The 17727-nt window shown below is 41.1% G+C and overlaps 1 protein-coding gene across 1 annotated transcript in view; it reads right to left on the reverse strand.

Annotated features, from left to right (window-relative positions):
- The window catches only part of znf644b (zinc finger protein 644b), a 46576-nt gene extending 29929 nt beyond the window's left edge, over positions 1 to 16647 (reverse strand). Inside the window, exons 1-2 of the mRNA XM_044043632.1 lie at positions 16424 to 16647; positions 10824 to 10876 (exon numbers count right to left, since the gene is read on the reverse strand). The gene's annotated coding sequence lies outside the window, so the exon portion shown is untranslated. The remainder of the gene's footprint in view (positions 1 to 10823; positions 10877 to 16423) is intronic.
- Between the last annotated feature and the right edge of the window lie 1080 nt (positions 16648 to 17727).

The raw sequence follows: 17727 nt of genomic DNA on the forward strand, positions 1-17727 counted from the left end.
AATGGACAGGAGAACATCAGCGGAGTTTTGAAGCCCTAAAATCTAAGCTCACCACCGCACCTGTGCTGGCATACGCTGACTTCTCCCTTCCTTTTATCTTGGAGGTTGACGCAAGCCATGGAGGCCTGGGCGCAGTGCTTTCCCAAGAGCAAGAAGGAAAAGTGCGGCCCATAGCCTTTGCCAGTCGTAGCTTAAGGCCGACTGAACGCAATCCTGTCAATTATAGCTCCATGAAGCTGGAGTTTCTGGCACTAAAATGGGCTATGGCTGATAAATTTCGTGAATACTTGCTTGGCCACAAATGTCTTTTTTTCACAGACAATAACCCGCTTAGCCATCTATCATCGGCGAAGCTTGGAGCCCTGGAGCAGCGTTGGGCAGCCCAACTCGCGTCATTTAACTTTGAGATCCGTTACCGTTCTGGCAAGAGTAACACAAATGCAGATGCTCTGTCTCGCTTGCATCCTCCCAGAACCACGGACCTTGAGACCCTTGTCTCTGGTACATCACTTCCTCAGCCATTGCAACAGGCTCTCCAGGCCAGTGGGCCTACAGCCTACCAGGCTGCTGTTCAGGCCTTGCCTCCGCATCTGCCTGCAGATATTGGAGAACTTCAGCGAGCTGATTCTGTGACCCAGGAAGTTCTTGTGTTTTGGCAGCAGAAACGATACCCGAATTATGACGAGCGGAAGCAGTTCTCTCCACCAGCCTTGGTGCTTCTTAAGCAGTGGGAGCGATTGGTTGAACGGGCCGGATTGGTGTACGGGCAGGTCTCTCGCTCTGACGGGGGAGAACTGGTTTTCCAGGTACTTTTGCCAGCTGCTCTGAGGGACAAAGTCCTCATGGAGGTCCACCAAAATCACGGGCACCAGGGGGTGGGCAGGACTTTGGAATTGCTCAGGCAGCGGTGCTACTGGCCTGGGATGTCGTCTGATGTGAAGCGCTGGTGTCAAACCTGCGAGCGGTGTCAAGTGGCTAAGGACTCTGGGCCACCTGTTCGTAGCTTCATGGGACATCTGCTTGCTTCAGAGCCTAATGAAATCCTGGCAATGGATTTCACCAAGCTTGAACCAACCCATAACGGGCTGGAGAATGTCCTTGTGCTGACAGATGTTTTCAGCAAATATACACTTGCCATTCCCACTCGTGACCAGCGTGCCTCTACAGTGGCACAAGTTCTCGTCACGGAGTGGTTTTCGAAGTTTGGTGTTCCAGCACGCATTCATTCCGATCAGGGTCGCAATTTCGAAAGTGCACTCATTCGACAGTTGTGCGGTCTTTACAACATCGAAAAATCTCGCACCACACTGTACCATCCGGCAGGTAATGGTCAGTGTGAGCGTTTTAATCGCACTCTTCATGACTTGCTGCGTACTTTGCCTCCCTCTAGAAAGCGTGACTGGCACTCCTGTCTACCTCAGATACTGTATGCCTATAACACCACACCGCATCAATCTACTGGGGAATCTCCGTTTTTCCTCATGTTTGGTCGTGAGGCAAGGCTCCCTGTTGACTTTTTGCTGGGAAGAGTGCAGGATCCTGTTGATGGGACAGTAAATGACTGGGTCCGAGAGCATCAGACCCGGTTACACGTGGCTTTTGACGGCGGCCGAGACCGGCTGAGGGAGGCAGCCCAACGCCGGAAGGAAAACCATGACCAATCTGTCCGGTCAGAACCACTGGTGGTGGGCCAGTCAGTGATTCTAAAGGAGTTTGGTTGGAAGGGGCGTCATAAGATCCAAGACAGGTGGAATCCGGTGGTGCATCGAGTGATTAGAGCTCCCCCTGGCAATGGTGCAGTGTATACAGTTGCACCAGAGGATGACCCTGCCAAAATCAAACGGGTACATCGAACGCTGCTTAAAGCCATAGTTGGGATGGCTGCTTCAGGCGACAACCCTGCTCTTCTTCCCATCCCCCTTGGCTGTCCGGCAGTGTCTGAGAGCTCATCTGACGATGAGGACTTGATGGCTGTGGTAAGGGATCCCCTTCCCCCATCACCTGAACACTCTGCTGGAGAAGCCCAACCGGCACCAGCAATACTCGTAGCTTCGACAGTTCCGTTGCACCCTGTTCTTTTGACTTCTTCAGTCTCTCCCTCTCCTGGGAGCAGTGACACCGCTGAGCTACGTGCAGTACCCTTACTCTCAGCACTTCCTGCCCACTCGACGGCACAGCCCCCTTTCCTAAGCGCCGCTCCCTTGGCTGTCCCTCATTCAGGGAATGATGAAGTTGTCCGGCGACGGACCACTCGATCTACCGCTGGACACCACTCAAACCTTCATCACTTACCCAGGCCTGCCAACGAGGTTGCTCAGGAGGGGCCTTCAGCCGTTCAGTCAAGTGCTGTGTCTGCTTTCTTTAGACCGTGGTCATAGAGTTGAGATCTTTAAGTGCATCGTCGGGTCGACGATGAAAATGGGGGGGGTGGATTGTAGTGGTATGAGGCACCACTGATTTATTTGGTTTGACTGCACTCCGGCCGCTCTGCCTCATTAGCCAATCACTGCGCTTACCGAGGGAAGAAAAGTAGGCTGTGTCCCTCCTCCTGATCTCTCGCTCCCGGGTCGTTGTATGTGCCGCTAGCATCCGAGCACAGTTAAGCACAGATGGCCCTGCTGTTTTGTGTATATTCGCCCGTGTTTCATTCAATTAAAACCGTCATTCCCTGATAGATCCGGCGTCTTCACTGCGGTCGAGCCGATCGTTCGTGGGCGGTGTTTATTGCTGCAACCAGAGCATTGGTGAGTGATGACAGGCTTATGTTGTTTGCTGCTGTAGCCAGGGGCTAAGCTCCTCTTCCGCTCCTCTCCCTCTAACAGTCTGCTGGTTGTGTGCTGCATGGTGGCTGTCTTCCCTGCCACGACTGATCTCTTCACCCCTCTCCCTCTTTGGACGGGATGCTAATGCACCCGGACTTATAACTGTAACTGTAACGCTAAGGCTAGCGCTAAAGCTAACGCTAGCGCTAACGCCAACGCCAGGTGTAAACACAGCTGATTAACTACGGCTATTTGGCCGCTGCTTCGCCGCTGCGCCGCTGCTTCGCCGCTGCGCCGCTCGCCGCTGTTTCGCCGCTGCTTCGCCGCTGTTCTGCCGCTGTCCTGTTGCTCTGTGACTGTTGCTCCGACGGCCTGGTTCCGATCCGGTCGGCCGCCTGTGGTCAACCTGTTTACCGTTGCTACGTGTGATTGCATTGTGTGTGCGTGTATGTGTGACTGTAACTCGTACTGGATGCTACGAGTCTGCCCGAACTCTCAGTCACTCGCTATAAGATTGTGAAGTGTGTGTGTGTGTGTGTGTGTGTGTTTTAAGTGTAATCCGGCAAGGTTTGGTTGAATTGTTTATTTATTTACTCTTTGTTTAATGGTTGAACTTATGTTAATATGATTCATTTGAGTTAAAACTGTCAAACTGGTTAATTGTTGAGTTTATCTCTGGCCAGAGACTCTTTTGTTTCTTGTGTTTGGTTGATTTATTACTATAATTTAACATTTTTTCAGTTTATCAATCGATCATTTACATTTGGTTCCTTAACTTTGAGCCCGTTTAATTGTGTTTTCCTCTCCCCCTTAGCGCTGAAGGCCGACGGTGGTGGTGGTGGTTCTCCTGGGTGGTGGTGGTCCTGTGTGCTGTGTGATCCCTTTTTAAGATTTTCTTTGTTTACACGTCACCTTTTGCTGTGTGTGTGTGGGGTGTCCTCCTTTTTCTTTTGGATGTCACTTCCCCTACCAAACCCCTCCTCCAGCCGGTAAGCCTCAGACTACATCCCCCTTTTTATTTGGGCTCTCTTTTCTTTTTTGTTACAGTGTCAATCTCATGATTGTTTTAATAATAAATTGTTAGTATGATCATTGAACTCCGTCTCATTCCCTCCCTGAGTAAACGAACCTGAGTGTCTTTTTGTTCTGAAGGTACTAGTCGACCTTTACTACTGGTCCTTGGCCAGAACCCAAGGTGGCGTTGTCGGTATTTGGTGTATAGCATAGTAATAACCCTCGTGTCGCCACAGAAGTAAAAATATAATGAATAGCCTCTAGGGGGCAACACCACTGGTTGCAAGAGAAACTTTTGTTGAATTCTATGGGAAATGTTGCTTCTACAGCTTACTTGACACAGCATCAGCCAGCAGTCAAGATTATAGGTGATGTCAAGAGCAGTTGCTAATTGGCTTAATTGCATCATGTTGGTGAGAACAGAGAGGATACATGAAAAATAATTAGCAATTTTGTGCTATTTCATTTTGTCACCGTTGACGCACAAAGGCCTTGATATGCATTTCTACAATGATGATATTTAATATGATATGACTGTCATAGGGGCCACACGGTGGTGTAGTGGTTGCTTTTGCAGCAAGAAGGCCCAGGTTTAAGCCAGAGTTGGAACAAGGGCCTTTCTGCATGGAGTTTGCATGTTCTCTGGCTTCCTCCCATCCAAAAATATGCAATATGGGGATTAGGTAAATTGGACCATAGGTGTGAATGGTTGTTTGTCTCTATGTGTGGCCCTGCCATGGTACCCCGCCTATCGCCCTATGTCAGCTGAGATTGGCACAACGCTCCCCATGACCCTCCTGTGGATGGATGACTGTCATGGTTAGGGTTCTCCTCTGTTTGTTTGTCCCTGGTTTCCATGGTGGCCCGACCTGTGTTTGCCCACTTTAAGCTCGCGCCCACTTCGTGCCCTTTTGAGGCTACATGGACACTAAGTGAGTGTACTGAGTGGGCATGAGCTCGAAGTGAGCAAATTATGCAGGTCCCATGTGGTTTCAGTAATATCGTCCCCAGAGGAAGCCCATGTGGACAAACACGGGAGGGGACACCATGGAAACCACGGACAAACCCGCTTGGGACCCATATTGTCAGCCCCAATATAACACTTAAGGTGTCTGACACTGACATGCTGGCTGGGGAGTTACTCTTTGTTGTTTTTGTCAAATAAACTCTCTGAACTTGGTCTGTCTTGTCTGTATTCTGTACACTGGGTCCCAAACGTTATTGCCCCTTAACAAAGACAAAATGTAAGAATTTTCTGAAAAAGATTGAAATCTTTTTGAAGGATTTATTCAATGACTGAGTCCCTGTGAAATTGAGTGTATCAACGGCACAGAAAAGTACAATAATGATTTTAAAAAGGCAGCAGAGGGGTACGCTAATGAACAAGAGTGACAGGTTTTTGTCACTAAACATGTTTAACTGTGAATCCATATCTTCCTTTTTGAAGTTTTGTTGTGGTCATCTGCTACCGATCAGTGTTCTTATGCTCTTGTGAAAGTGAAAGAGATTAAGAAGGAATGTTACATTACATTACATGTCATTTAGCAGAGGCTTTTATCCAAAGCGACTTACAATTGAATTGAGTACAATCAGCGAGGGGTGTTACTGGTCATTGGCATGGAAGTGAGAACTGTGTCAGTTTTGTCTAAATGCCTTAACTTATATTACATCTCCCCGGTTATGTGACTAATGCAATAATGACCGTTAAATCATCATCATTTTTATGATATGAAACTTGACTTTTAATATTGATTATTTCAGAATCACTGCGATCACTGGACCCCTTCTTCGTGACATTGGCTGCAGACTAGATAGCCAAGCCGCTGTCCTTTAACTTAAGCCGTAATTGTAATAAAATAAAATAAAATAAAAGTCGTCTTTGGTACTTCCTCTGCTAAATGGAGGTGAACCTTTGGAAGTTAACAACTATAGGCTATTTTGATAGTCAGTGACCAACTGAAGCTGTTCTTAAATTCAAACGGGATTTTAACAGATTTCTGGTTTTAGAAAATCAACACAGTGCTGTTACTGTCACTTACACACATACATGATAAAAACACTACTCCAGATTCATCATCTCAGTCTGTCCACCTCCTCTTTTCTTAAGGTCTCTGAAGCCCCTTTTCTACTTATGATCCCAGCTCGTCTCGGCACAGCACGGTTAAGGTTGGTTTTCCACTAGAAAACAGTACCTACTCAAAGTGGGCGGAGTCATCGCTGCACGGCTGCGTGAAAACTGCCGCGACTTCGTTTTACACGTGATACAAACGAGTGACTTGTAAAGCAGTTGTTTTCCGTGTAACTGAATCATTAGAATCAGAGACTTAAAATGGTTTGATTCTTTGTGTGGGACGTCTCTTCCTGTGACGGCACTCGGACCAATCAGTGGCCGGCAGTCTGGTGACGTCATGCATAGAACCTACTCAGCTCGCTTGGAACCTCGCCGTACCAGGTACTAGTGTAGTGGAAACATAACTTAACTGTGGAAACATGCCATAAAGGAGTGCCACAGGGCTCAGTCTGAGCACCCATTTTATTCTCTATTTATATTAATAATCTTTGTGAGTATGTACCATTTTTATGCCGATGACACGGTACTCTACACTGACATTCTGTATGTGAATGTCTTCAGTCTCTAAATACTGTTTATCGCTGTGCTTTAACCCTTTAACAGGCAGCGTATCACAGACGACACTTATGTGCAAGTGCACTTTGCATTACCGTAATTAAGCGACAGTTTGTGCTGATGGAAAAATTCCAAATTTGGTTTCTGAGAGCTGAGAAGTTGCACGTCAAAACCAAACCTGTGGTTATTACGGTAATTATACTCACACTGTTGCAGGAAGCCGGTAAATCAGTGTCTTTGTCACCAGAGAGGAAAGAGTTGGAAAAACACCTGTTTTAGAAGAATTCTTTGGCCGTTTCTGGACATTGAGACAAACATATACTATTATTATAATGTTAAAATCTCAAATTTAACATGAAAAACCTGGTGTTTATGTACAACTGCAGTGTTTTGTTTTGTTTTAAATAAAAACTTTTTCTTCATTTTAAATTATGAATACACTATTTTAACAGCAAATTGTAAATAACAGATATTGAAAGTTATTCTTGAAAAATGTGCAAAAGCACTTACTCTTAGGACATGTTCTGGCCCTTTTATGGTTACATTTTGAGGCTTAGGTGTTAAAGGGTTAAGGTTTTCTACAGGTTGCAGTCACCTCACTCATGACTGTGACTTGTATGCCAAACCTGAGTGTCCTCCTTTGAGTACACCGAGGTATTCTCACTGGGTGACACTGGGTTGGTTCCGTCTTATTTATGAGTTTGGATTGAATTGGGGAAATGAGCATTCAGTTATTTATCGCTGATGTACAGCACTTTGTTGTTGTTTTTAAAATGCTTTATAAATAAAGTTGGATTGGATCAGATTGAAGAATCCATTGAACAGTGCCTGTGTTTTTAATTGTTACTGTGATCTCAAGGACTGCACTTTGTAATTGCCAAACTGTTTTGGAATTAAATTATTGTCTATTTCAATGTATTGTCTGTAATGTGTCTTTTAAACTTGTATTTATTATGACGTGTGTTGCTCACCTGGAAAAGAGATCTCAATGGGACTTTTTCTGGTTAAATAAAGGTTAAAAAAAATGAATGAATGAAAATAAAATGACCTTCATGACCTGGATCTAACATTTGAATCAACATTTAACAAGTTTGTGTTACATTAAAATAGTATTATTTTTTAATTGATGCTGTGCAAATAAGTTTGATGAAAAAAATGGCCCAGATATTTATCTGATTATCAAAACAAAGGCAGTGACTAGTGGCAGCAACATTGAGTTTACAGCCTCTTACGCATATAAATGCTGTTTAAGTTAATTAAAGCAGGGGTAGGTGGTGAAAAACAGAGGTTTGAGTCAATGCTGGAAACACCTTATGTATTCTGTTCATATGTTGGGTTATTTGACATGGACACAACATACCATTGTATTAAACATCTCTGTAAATTGTGAGTAAAGTTTTATTACAATTATTGTCTGACTTCAGTTTCTGGTTAGTGAAGGGAGGTGTGCAAACAGACAACAGGAGACTCAAAAAGCAACAGTATTTCTTGTCATCCCACCTGTAATCTAACCTGATGGCCTTTACATACACAATAGACTGTCCTTGAATGAAGATCTCTGTTGCTATCTCATTATTTTATCAAACTAAACTGCAGAACAAATCTGGTGAAAATAATGTGATTTTGAGGTATCGCCAACATTTACAACAATAATCCATTAAACGACTGAGCTTTAAGAGGGAAAGCACAGTGAAGGAGCAGACACCAGCAAATATTTACAGATTATTCAGCAGAATTACTGTTTCTAAGATATTTCACAGCAGTGTTCACCACACTTTCTATACTGTACAAGGACATGCTTTTTTATTGCAACTTAGTGTTACACAAATCACAAGATAAATGGTGACACAAGCAAATTTTGTGCACAATCTAGCTCAGGGGTGTCAAACTCATTTTTGTTCAGTGGCCACATACAGCACAATTTGATCTTAAGTGGGCCGGACCAGTAAAAATAGTAAAATAATAGCATAATAACCTATGACCAACAAAAACCCCTTTGTTTTTTCTCCTTTGTTTTACATTTAATGAAGGATAATTTTACAAAACATGAAATTTCTTGAGAAATATAAATGAAATTTCAACAATATCATGCCTAAATTTACTATTTACTATTTGCATAAAATTTTGTCACAGGTATCTGGAATTGAAAAATATTGCATTTGACCTTACGTTTAGATTGTAATCATAGTGTGAAATTTTGACAAATTCATCCTTTGGGCCGGATTGGACCCTCTGGCGGGCCGGTTCTGGCCCCCGGGCCGTATGTTTGACACCCCTGATCTAGCTACTAATTTACAGCCATTTCTGTAACACCACGTATTATTCTGCAATGTAAACAAATTGGTATAATAAAAAACATGGGGAAAAGTCTTTGGGAAAGACAACTCTGGACATCACTTGAGCTTCTCATTTATTTCCAGTTTCAACATTAAAAAAAGCTCCTCGCTGTGAACGGAAACTCAAACAAAGACTACAAACACTAGTTGCGTATCAGTGATTCTGTTTCACAGTGAAAAATAATCATCAGCCATCCTGTCACTCCCTGCAACCTGCCAAGTGTAGGAGCAGAGGCACTGACACATGTAACTGACATCTCAGATTTAATTTGACTGGTAATCACACCCAGCTAGAGTGTCAGAGCGTTTCACACATCTGAGCTACAGTTTCAGGTGTTAAAGTCAGTAAGAAGACGTACAACTGTGCCTCCGAGCGGTAACACCTTACCAGAGACGCTCATATTGTAGGTTGATTCTCCACCATTATGATTGTAATCATGCTAATACTCGCAGATTCTTTACACGCGTCTGCTTCATTTTCAATTAAAAAACATCCAGTGCTCAGTTTGAGCTCAGTTTCATCTGTACATAAAACACCGCGACGCTGCATGTCACCATTTTCAGAATCAGAAGCTGATAATGTAGTTTCTCTACATCCTACAACTCCATCCTAAAAGACCAAGGACTCATCATTCAGTCATTCTTTGAGCGACGGTGAAACGACAATATAATTTAATTGTTGTCCTCTGTATGTCTACTGGAATTATGGATATAAAACACCAGAAAAGTGTGTTTGCACATTTTCAATGTCAAAGTAAAGCTACAACTGCTGACTGAAAAATGTTATTAATCCAGAATAGTTTTTTTGTTTTTGGTAGGGATGATACGGTGAGTAAATGAATCATGCACCTCAATAAAAAGCACTGACTGAAGATTTTTGTCACAATCATAAGTGGGGGAAATTGTGAGCAAAAATGCAGATAAGCTCGTCAACATGTAGCCTGCATCATTCCAGGACATCCTGTTAAACGCAGGGTGGGCGGGGACAAGAAAGTCAATCCTCGGGAAACACAAGATCTAAACACACAGTCACAATAATTGATATTTGAATATGTGTGCATTGGTCTTTTGTTCTCAGAAACTTGATTAATGTTGCTGGGAAGATACTTTATTTTTAAGTCCCAAACATTTATGACCCAAAGTTTTGTTTTTATGATGGTTTACAAATGATTTATGGATGTAAAATATAGTCTCCACCCACTGTTTCCCAACACGCACACCTCACGGTGACGTTTTTAAGACATTATAAAAATCAAATGAGAAGGAGAAGCTCTTTTTGCAACCAGCAGTGTCGCCCCCTTGTGGCTCTTCAAGATATTGTTATATTCTGCTTGACAACAAGAGGGAAACTACAGAGGGAGGACTACATCCATTGTTTTTATTTACTGTCTGACGTCATCATCCTAACAAGTTAGAGACCTTCAGACTGTAAGTGTTGGTGACAGTGTAGAACCTGATAATCTAATTTCCCAATAATGTGATCATCACTGTCCTGATGATTGTTCCAATATTGGGAAGTGCTTACATCATCAGGGTTTCATGCATGTTGCATGGATTTATGAGGAGATCATTATTATTATCATCATCATTATTATTATTATTATACTGTCATTATTGAGAATGACAGTATCAGGTTCTACATGGCCTTATTATGATGATACCAAATGACACTGTCTGTTCAAAATTTGGAAATGTTTTGGTGCATGGATGATGACAGAATGGAAAGGTTGTTCAAGTTAAAACCTGATAAGCGTGTGTGCTTTGTGTGTAAAGCCTGGAAAAAAAGGTCAGCAGGGATTATGTGTTTAGTAATTGGTAATTCATGTTGTAATTTGGTTTCTGGTTTGTGTTTTTTAACTGGACATATTCTCTGTTATCTCCCTGATTCTTAAGATTTTATTTGTCAATGTTGTATTTTTATTTCCAGTATTTTATTTATTTGTATTGTCTTTTGCTGATCTTTAACCATGTACTCTAAGGTGACCTTGAGTGCTTTGAAGGGCACCCTTATATTAAAGGCATTATAATCATTATTATTATACGTTTACAGAATTTGGACAGACAAATGTTCCACCTCAAACTCACCCGTCTGTGTTGAAGCTCTGACTCCACATCACTGATCTTAAAGGAAAACTCAGCTGTAACAAAAACAAACAGTTGATGTTGTAATTGAATGCCGTTAATAAAGCAGACGAGCAGAACACCACTGATCACCTGAAGAACAACTCTGTCTCAACCTTGTGCTTAGGATTCATAACTGAGATCCACTGACATTATTGTCTGCACAAAACATCCAAACACAGACTCAAGGACATGTCGGATGAGCACGATCAAATTAAGTGTTGGAATGATTGACAATGACTGTATCTTCAAAAAAAAAAAAACAACAATAATAATGATGTTAACAGCAAAAACATTTGTTACATGTTTTTTTGTGATGATAAAAACACAGAAATTACCTTTAGTTTTCTTATTACTTTTAAAGCTATACATTATATGCTATGCATGAGCATTGCAAGTGTTTGCGAAACAAAAAATGTTATGTTATTCTGTGTGGAGCTGCTTTCAGCTGTGCACTGAATTTTGGATAAAATCACTCAATTATACAAAAGGAGCTGAAAGTCAGAAAGAAAAATGTCTGCAAATGTTGCTCTGGACATTTTCTGGATCTGGTAAACAATGCAAGATCATTACTGTCACCAAATCCATCGTTCTATAGTCCCAAATCTACTAAGCAAATAACAAGATAATCAATGAGGTTAGATGTGTGTGTGTCAACAGCGGAACTCCATATGTTAAGGATGGATTTTGGTTTAGGTTGTAAGTTATGGTCCAAAGAAGAAAGTATTAGATTTTAGTGGGGTTTATTTAATGGCATCAGCAATTATTCCACACGGAAACAGAGCAAAATCTCAAGAAGTGTCACCCCTGTGTTTTCATGTAGACACATTTGTGGGAAAATGTTGTTTATCTTTGCTGACCTCGTCTTCCTCCTCTTGTGTTTGGAGATTGTCTGGTCTGTTCACTTAGTTACCCTGGCGTTCTTCATTCTGTCTCAGCTACTGTGATTGAATACATTGTTATGTATACTTTTTGAATAAAGCCACAAATAAAACAACAAGGGAAAAGATTCACATTGTGTGGACGGGGCCTAAGTCTATCATTTCCACATTGCTCCCTTTGTGTTCCTAAATCTAAATCTTAAACTTTATTAATCCCCTTAGGGAAATGATTTCTCTGCATTTGACCCATCCTAGGATTAGGAGCAGTGGGCTGCTACACTGAGTAGCGCCCGGGGAGCAATGGGGGTTGGGTACCTTGCTCAGGGGTACCCCAGCCCTTTTGACCTGAGCAGGCGAGGCAGAAAAATCACTTGGCGCAAGTAAAGTGAGACGGATTTGTGCAGCAGCACTGAAAAGTTTGTATTTCAATCACAATCACAACACGATTGTGTAATAATGATAATGTAAACTCCACCAAGACTAATCCAGTGATCCCTACACAGCTGCCTGACTACATGCCGTCATGTGCCAATCACATCCGCTGCTGCTGTTTCCTTTGACATGCAGCTCCAATTATGTTTCCTGGATGCAGTCTGGACAAGTAACACTCGAATTACAAAACAGAAAAAGTACCATAGAACACACACATGAGACAACATCACGCCTTTCTCTTCTGTCCCTCTCATTCTGCGTGTGTGTGTGTGTATTTATGTGTGAGAGTGAGGGTAGAGAAACTAGGTTATACACCGCAGGGTCTTAGAGACTGCAGACTGTTTTGGTAATTACTCAGAAATCCACAGGGGGCGATAGAAGTTCTGCACTATAGCTGTAAAACAACTGTTAACCTAAGGAGAGCATATTGAGAAGCATATTGGGAAACTGTGCAGTGTCTGCAGAGGTTTGCACCGTCTGAGTGCAAAGTAGTTGAGATGAAACAATACTCATCGACTCAATTAGCGAGGCAATGTGCTTTAACTGGGATCCATGTCACGCTAACTTAAGATATCAGTGTGTATCTTTGTGTTATGGCTATATACCTAACTAAATGAAAAGCTATGTTTAGCTCTGACCCTGATGTGAGGATCAGTGTGAATCTGTTCACACTGGCAGAAAAAAAGAAAATGAGTAAAGAAACAGTCACAACTTTATTGTTAAAGGTTTGCAGTCCTTGAGTAAACTGTTGCTGTTGTTGACCAGCTGTAGGTTATCTCAGCCCAGATGATGGTTTTGAGTTATAATGATTGTTATGTTTTGTGTTCTAATGTCAACTTGGAAGATAAGACATGTTGATTTTTGTTAAGAACTGCTAAAAAAATCTCTGTAAGTTTCTGTGAGATCCTTAGTGAAAATGACCTGTCACTTGTTAGCAATTGTTCTTTTTGCACTGAAAATAATTTGTTTATTTTTTTTATGTAAAGAAAACTGCATTGAGTGTAAAAATGCCAAAGCTGAAAAATAAAAACTCAGGATTTGTAGAATATTATACACTGTAATTTTCTTTTTTAGAACTGATAACTTATAAAACTGGCATCCAAAAAAGTATTGTTCAGGAACCGGTATCGAAGTCAAGGTATCGGTATTGGTACCGGTATCGAAATGTTTTGATTGACACCCAGCCCTAGCAGACACATCAGGTTTTTTTAGATTGATTAAATTCTTGAAAGTGTTTAGACTAAATTGTGTTAGTTGCAATGTGCTTTTGTCATGTCCTTGTTTCCCTTTTCTCTGCTCTTAAAATAAAGCATGTTGGATTAGCCTCAGTGCATAGAATGTGTTATACAATTTAAATTGCTTTGGGATCCATCTCAGGTAACAGTTACCTTTTGTTTATTCTTACACAATCATCTTCTTCCTGGCCTCTGGGAAATATTCTGACAGTTTAACACAATAATGAAAAGAATCTGTGGCTGGGTTGCTCTAATGGGAACCGTAATTTGCTTTTAAATGTTAAAACGTGAAAAGCTTGGCATCACCAGGAGGAACGACGTGTGATGCGATTGTATGAAAACATGCCGCCCTGATTTCCTCACCTCTGCCGCATAACTGCAGACCTCGGTGTTCTTGGGTAGATCCACCTGATTACTAAAATATCTCCACTCTGCAGATGCTCCGCGGCTGAGTTTCTAATTCAGGCCGGTCCTCCTGTTTAAGGAGTCCCAGGTGTCTCCAGTTATAGCTGCGTAAGCAGCCGGCCAGGCCAAAACACAGCACACAACTGTTTGCTATGCTGAGTGTTCGGGGATTCCGGGCTTCTCGGTTAAAATTGTTGACCTTGTCAAGTGACATATAATCAATTTGTGGATAACATGGCTCAGACATGCAATTTATTTAGCCGAGCGGTTGACTGGTATAGTGATGCAGTAGAAGGTGTGAGGCGGATAATCTGTCACTAACTCCTCCCTGTAGCTGTGTGAGATCATGCTTAAAGCCCTGCAAGGACCGACGGACTCAATTATGAAGGTCCACACTTTCATTCTAGAATATCTCAGTAATAATAAAAATAATAATAATAATTGCTGCTCTGCTGCAGAAACACAGCAGCGTCTCCACATTTGCTTGTTATCTACCGTTATCTACTCTAATTAACATGTGAACAGCCTCGTTTTGTTTCAGTGGTTGAGATTATATTCATCCTGCCGGTGGCCAGTTGACTCAGTTTAGTATAATTTATAGGACTGCAACAATTAATCCATTGTTAATGAACAACTAAATGAATTGCCAACTATTTTAAAACATCATCATTTAGAGCAGGGCTGGAACTTGTCTGGTCAAAACATGAGTTTCCATCATGATAATAAAGTAAAGACATTCATAATGACATATCAGAGAATTTCAACGTAAAAGTGTTTTGATACGGAATTATGAAGCAAAATAAATCCATTCATATCAAAAACATTTTAAATGTGGAAAATAATAAGATGTTTGACATTACAAATGTAAAACACTTAACTTATTAAATGTAACATTTAATAGTGTAATATTTAGTATTATATTCTATCACCACACGGACACTGTGGGCCATGTTTTTTATAATAACATCAATGATGTGGTGGGCCACATGTAATGGATTGGGGAGGCTGCATTTTTGGACATTTTATAGACCAAACAACTAAGTGATTACTCCAGAAAATTATTGACATTCACATTGATTTAATAATGTGATAAAAAAAACAATTGTTAGTTTGTAAAGAACGAGATGATACAGCTTATTAAGAATAATGGTCGTGAGGCAAAGACACAGTTGAACATACATTTGTTTTCAGCTATAAAATAATGCTGGATTATTTTTGTATATATTTCAATTGGATTTTTTCTGTCAAAAATCAATGATACGTACATTTCTGCGTGCATCAAGGACACAATGTCTGAGTAAAGAATTTCTGCAGTTTCAGTCAGGAAGAGCAAGGAATTATAATATTACTACATTTAAATAAGAGTAGAGCAGCAACTAGCGATTATTTTCATAATAGATTAAACTGTCGATTATGTTTTAGATTAATCGATCGTTTGGTCCATAAAACATCAGAAAACCTTGATTGTTGATCGTGTTCATCAAACCTGGAAATGATGATGTTCTCAAATGTTTTGTTTTGTCCATAAACCAAAATGATTCACTTTTAATGATTTCTTTGTTAAAAAATACTCACATTTAAGAAGCTTAAACAATCGGAAATCTTGTTTTAATCATGAAAAAAGCTTCAAACTGATTAATCAGTTATCAAAATAGTTGATTCATTTAGTAATCGATTAATTGATTATTAATTGATTACTAAATGAATCGACTATCAACTATTTTGATACTAATTGTTTCAGCTGTTTCAAATAAGAGTAATAATTAAGACATCGTAACAATTAAAGTAATAGCTGAAGTGTTGTTATATGAGGCACTGCCACATTTGACCATTTAACAAAAGGTTCGCCTCATAAAATCTACACCTGGTTACAATGTCATTCGACAGCCTTTGGTGTGGGAGAGTGAGTGGTTTACAAACCTCAGTTTCCAGACACAAAAGGCAGTCAATGCATTCATAAGATATTATAGACTTGTGTTGAACAGAAGTTTAACTCATTGAGTCTTTTGTGAAGTGGCTCATCTGTTTCCGTTGTCTTCCCACTGTCAGCCATGTTTGCTTAGACGTACTACACAAGAGGAGCAGCAACAACAACAACAACAACAACAACAACAACACAGAAACAGTACCAACCACAACACTAACACTTACAAAATGAAAGTTTTGATTATGCTAAACATGTATGCTGATGTGCGCTGTATGATGTGACTCAAATCATGTTAACACAACTACACTAACAACACTGTAACTGTGTGAGGACAAGAAAGAGAATGTGCAGACAAGTCGCTCTACATTAAACAATCACTAACCATATCAGTTCAAACTGAATTGCAGTTGTCTTTGTGTCTTTCTGTCTCCCTGTCCAAATATCTAACATTTATCAGGACACCGCAGAGCTCCAGCTGTTCACTGTTACTTCATATTGGACAAATGGAGCGACAGTCGGATGAAATGTGTCAGAAACGTCTCGGACTACAGTTTAAAGCAGGTGCTGTGCTGCGTTCACGGTCACTGCAGTGTTTTCAAAGCGGAGCCGACTGACGGCACCGCGCCTGGCTACACTCTATCACTGCGCACATCAAACGGCACCGCGGACCGACAACACACTCACCTCGGAGTCACGTCCACTCGTGTCCACACAACTTTGTCGTCACTCCGCCTCGCGTCTCATCTCGTGTGCGTCCGTCTGCTGCTTCAGTGCCGCCATTTTGCTTTAAAAGCACGCAGGTGGGTTGGTCGCGCTGTGGTCCAGGACCAGGAGGAGAGACGGATGTTCACGGCGGACGTCACAGAGACCCCCACCCGCACCCCACTTTGTCCCAGAAAAACCCCACACTGCAACAAAGTCAGTGAAACTGGAGGATTCCAGTGTGTTAGCTTAGCATATTATTTTAAATGTCGAGTCAGTGTTTGTGTCCCATTGGCGGATCTAGAGTGGGGTCCAGGGGGGCCCTAGCTGAAGTGCCCTTGTCTTTTTTTTTTAATTTTACAAAACTATATTTCTACATTAAATTGTACACAAGAAAATAAAGGTTGCCTCTGTCCTGTTGGTGTATGTCAGTAGTTGCTTATTAAACGACATCAGAGACGAAAGATGAATGCACTTCTACACCCAAACAATAGGTGGCAGTAATAATAATAATGATGAGTCAATAAAATAACAGACAAACTCTCACTAAGGTTACATGTGACGATGCATCAACAATGCACCAAAGTCCATAGAGAAAATCAGTGATAAGTAAATTCAAATGTGTTCATTTATGATGTCCATGTTCCCTTTTTTTCCGATTTACCTTAGGGACACAAACTAACCAAATAATATCCCCAAATGTATTTATTTATTTGTAATTATAATATATAATGTATTTAGTCCCATATACTATTCCTAAATATTATGGGCTAAAAACAAACAATTTCCTCCATGGACTTTGGTGCAGGAGTGCACTCTCCTGCACTTTTCTTGACTGAAAACCAAAAGGTTGTGTAACAAGGCAGAGTGAAAACGTCTCAAACGCACAACAAACATAGTCAGCTCTGGTTAGTGTCGATATCTCAATACAAGTGCTCTTCAAAATTCCTGAACTTTCACTTTAAATCCACCTCAGACTATAGAAAACCACACAAACAATCCTTGTGTGTGTGTGTGTGTTTGTTTTTTGACCAGTTGGAAACACAGTTGTCGTGTGGTTCCTGTGTGACTTATGAGTATATATTGCTATTATCAACAGAAAGTATCTATATACAAATCTATTTAATATTCATATAGTGGGCAGACTTTGTTTTTGCTAAATGATTTAACGTGTGGAATGCAGATCATGAAACATTAATATAATATATAATATATTGAGAAAGTGTAAGACATCAGTAAATATGTGTGCGTTCATGTTTATCCACTCCACACCAGTGTTCATTAAA

Source organism: Solea senegalensis, linkage group LG14 (assembly GCF_019176455.1).
Source record: "Solea senegalensis isolate Sse05_10M linkage group LG14, IFAPA_SoseM_1, whole genome shotgun sequence".
NCBI classification, from domain to species: domain Eukaryota; kingdom Metazoa; phylum Chordata; class Actinopteri; order Pleuronectiformes; family Soleidae; genus Solea; species Solea senegalensis.